The sequence below is a fragment of the Triticum urartu genome, chromosome 2A, assembly GCF_056163025.1.
Source record: "Triticum urartu cultivar PI428250 chromosome 2A, HENAU_Tu73, whole genome shotgun sequence".
In the NCBI taxonomy this organism is placed as follows: domain Eukaryota; kingdom Viridiplantae; phylum Streptophyta; class Magnoliopsida; order Poales; family Poaceae; genus Triticum; species Triticum urartu.
The window spans coordinates 249,655,086-249,659,665 of record NC_141874.1 but is presented as its reverse complement, the minus strand read 5'-3'; positions in this window follow the sequence as shown (position 1 = coordinate 249,659,665).

Sequence of the window (4,580 nt, the reverse complement as noted above, 5' to 3'; positions counted from 1 at the left end):
ATCCATGAGGCACGGATCACTAGGAAACAACATGAACATATGGCATCATGAGATAAACAGATCAAGGACTTAGTGGAATTGCTAAGTCCCTGAAAACAGAATTAACAAGTGCACCACTTTGCAAGCTTGTGCTAGTCACCACACACATCACAAAAATACATGGGTTGCACCTCTGGAAAGATGGCAAAACCCTTAACAAAACATATGTAGAGCATCAGGGCACATCATGCACACAATAATCATGGCAAAAATGACAAAAAGCTAAACGGAGTAGCAGATCTGACAATTATCTCAAGTAGCCCTCTTATAACAGCATTTCGGGCATCAAGATGAACTCAAATTAAAATGATGCAGTGGAATGAAATGATGTACTCTCTGAGGTGAACATTTTGATATGCTATATGCATGAATCGGAGCTACGGATGCAAAGTTACGAGGCCACGAACATGAGCACTTGGATCTGGGATTCTCGGGACTTAGTGAAAATTATACCTCCGGAAAAAGTCAAACCGGGACGAGGTGGAGCGGGACGGAGCGGTACGGAACGGGGACGAGGTGTTTGGATCGGGGACCGGTGGATCTCGTCCCGATCCGGATCCGGCCGGGACGGGCTCCGGCGAGGCGAGGCACTCTCCGGCGAGGCGCGGCGGAGCTTCCGCGGGGCATGGCGGCGACCGGGGCCGGAGTAGGGCGGCGTGGAGATTCCGGTGAAGAGGGGGCGGCGCGCGGCGCGGTCACCGACGATGGTCGGCGGCGGGGAGCGGCGAGAAGTGCGGCGGCCGGGGCGAAGGCGCGGGGCGGCGCATCGGCGGGGCGGCGGCGCAGGCGGCCGGCGGGAGGCGCACGAGGCCGGGCGGCGGGGTTGAGAGGCGGCGGCACAGCGCTCCGGCGTGGGCGGCGCGGTGCTCCGGCGCGGTGAGGCGCGGGCCGGATGGGCGGACAACGGCGGCGGCGCGGGCTCGCGCGGGCCCGATCTGGGCTCCGCGAGCCGCGCGGTGGTGGGAGGCGACGGTGCCAAGTGGCGCGTCGTGAGAGGAGGAGAGGGGCGGCGGAGCCGACGTGGCGGCCGCCGATTGGCCCGGGTGAGGTGGAGGGCGTGGCCGGACATGTCCGGGCGCGGTGGAAATTTTGTCCGGCGGCGCGAGGAGCGGGACTAGGGTTTGATCTGCGCGAGATTTCGAAGGGAGACACATATATATAGGTAGAGGGAGCTAGGATAGTCCAAATGAGGTGGAGTTTGTGGCCACGCGATCGTGATCGAACGACCGAGATGATGGAAGAGGTTTAGGTGGGTCTTGGGCCAAATTGGAAGGGTGTTGGGCTGCAACACACACGAGGCCTTTCCGGTCCCTCGGTTAACTGTTGGAGGATCAAACGAAGTCCAAATGGTACGAAACTTGACAGGCGGTCTACCGGTAGTAAACCAAGGCCGCATGACAAGTCTCGGTCCAATCCGGAAATGTTTAATCCCCACACATGAGAAGAAGGTAGAAATGACCACCGGAGGAGAAAGGAGCGCCGGATTGCAAAATGGACAACGGGGAAAATGCTCGGATGCATGAGACGAACATGTATGCAAATGAAATGCACATGATGACATGATATGCAATGCATGACACACAAGCAATGACAAAGCAACAACAGCGAATAACTGCACGACACCTGGCACATCGGTCACGGGGCGTTACATGTAAGCATCATCTTGTTGTGCAATTTTATTAAACGAATTCCTCTGCTCAAACTTTTGTTATACTCTCCATTCTTCATTCATGCAAATGTGTCTTCCAAGAAAAATATCTGTGTTGCTTGATTTGCTAAAATATAAGGCTCATCGGTGTGGTACACCACCTTGACATTGATGGATTTGAAATAATCATCAGCCTTGGGTTTTACGATCCTGGAAAACTGGTTATACCAACGATAGCAAAACAGAACCACACATCGATGAACCTTGAAACTCGAGATATACTGCAACTAAACAATGTCTGTCATGTTAGCATACATTTTAGTTGTCACTTTCTTGTGCGTATTCATGCTCATAACGACACTGTTTTGTGTCTTCCTACCTTTGTCGCGTGCAAGGGTGTTGTAGTGCACATGTCCAACAACGCAAGATTCATAATATCTTACCCGAGTATCAGGACCCATTGCTAGTGCGTAAAGGGCATTTAACTGCATGACCATCCTCCCATATCTTCTTAACCTATGGTTAGAAAATAGACAGACTGATCATCTTATGTACTTGATATATTAAAAGAATTGACAGTGTAATTCAAAAGCTTGCACGACTCTTCAACCATTTCACAAATCCTGCCCTAACCAGTTTGTCAATGTTTCTTGGATTTTGCGCCAGTAACTCCTCTTCGTAGATACTGTAGAACATAGTGATCGCATCAAACATCTAAATATATAAGAATGTGCTTCAAGTTTAGTAGATTACTATGTATAAGCTGTAGTACGTAGCACTTACTCGACATAACATAGAATCTCAGGATAGTTATTCGACACATACCAAACCATTTTGTCCAAATCTTTAGGTTTTTTTTTATCTTTTCGACTCTTCCCTATTACACGATAGAACAATCAAAAACACTGAGCTCAGGATTGTTTCAACCCACCTTTTTGCTAAGCTGATCGGTTGTTTCAATGTATTTTGAGCATAATGTCAACACTTCTATAACAATGTAGGCCTTTGCAATGGAACCCCGAGGTCTATAGCTGTTTCTAACATAGCCCTTGAAAGTGCCTAGCCGCCTTTCAATAGTACTGGACCTCTTAGTAGTGCCTCATCAGGTAGATGAACAGCCAAATACATCATCAGATCAAAGAAGGCTGGAGGATATATCTTCTCAAGGTCGCATAGGATAGTTGGTATCTTGTCTTCAAGACGCTTCACAACATCTATCCTGATATTTCCACTACAGAGTTCCCCGAAGAATTGTCCCAACCCTGCAACTGCTTGTGTAAGTCAGGGTGGCCCAATCCTCTAAGAAGAACAGGTAAAACCCTTTGAAGTAGGACATGACAGTCATAAGTTTTCAACCCTTATACCTTGGTTCCATCTGCACTGACTCTCCTATTAGGGTTGGTAGCAAATCCATGTGGGAATCTCACACGTGACATGACCTAGCCGAATTCTTTTCTTGTTTGCTTGTCCAAGACGTACACAGTTGGTGCCATATCCCATGATTCACCATCGGCTTTCACCTACAAATCGAATGTGATACACTGGTGTGTCCAATCCTAGATTTTAAGGTATCTTTTGTCTTGCCTTAAATATTAAGAAGTGTGCCGATAATGCTATCACATATATTTTTCTTGATGTACCTAACATCAAGATTATGCTGCAGATCCAAATCTTTCCAATACTCCAAGTCTCACAAAGTGGACCTACAGGTAAACAATAATTTCTCTTATGCCCTGCCATGCTTCCTTTTACCGCTACCATTATCAGGATGGTTTCTTTGTGTAATATGCCTGACCTTGTGTAATTCCTCCTACAACTCATCGTTGGTGAGCCTCTTTGGCGCATCACGGTTTTCATGAGCTACATCAAACACAGGTCTTCGGTATTTGTCAGGACATGACTTGTCCTTGGTAAGGAAACGACGGTGTCCAATGTAACAGATCTTGCTAAGTATTGGGTATGACAACGGATTCTTGTCACAATGAACACATGTATTGTAACCATGTGTTGTTCGCCCTGACATAGTGCCCAAAGACGGATAATCATGGATGCACCAAATTATAACAGCACGCAGAAAGAAATCAGCTGGTGGACTACTATATAGGTCTCGAGTGAGAACACCCCTCCATAGCTTTTCAAGTTCCTCCACAAGAGGCTCCATGAATAAATCAAAATCCTTTCCATGACCTTCTGGACCTGGGATAAGCAAGGTCATCATGTAGTTTGATTCTTTGGTGCAGACACTTGGTGGCATATTACAAGGGATAACAAGCACTAGCCACATGCTATATGTGGCACTCTGGTGGCCAAATGGGTTGAATCCATCTATAGCTATGCTAAGTCTAATGTTTCTTGGCTCAGCAACAAAATTTTTGTGTTTGAGATTAAAGCTTGTCCAATCACTACCGTGAGATGGATGGCTCATTACATTCCAATCTCTATACTCCTGGTTCCTAGAATGCCATAATACATCCTCTCTTGTTTGAGCATCATGAAACAACCTCTGCAATCTTGGTATAGTTGGAAAATGTCTCAGAACCTTATGAGGAAACTCTTCACAGCATCGCCGTCTTTCCATCTTGGCATAATCCTTCTAGAATAGAACACAATTATGCTCACAAACACGGATCATATTATATCCAATTCCAACTGCACGGAGGAAATTCTTCATTTTATTGTCGGTGTGTGGCAGCTCAGACGCATCTGGGTAAGATTTGCAGAAAGTAGCCAACATCGCATCGAATGATTTCTTGGTCATCCTCTTAGATGTCTTCACCTGAAGAAAGGTGACCATAGTTGAGAATACCGACATCTTATTTCCTACGGTGACTGCCACGTTGCATTGTTCCAACATGCGGGCCCACCATTTTTCTTGTGCAAGTTCTCGAAATGT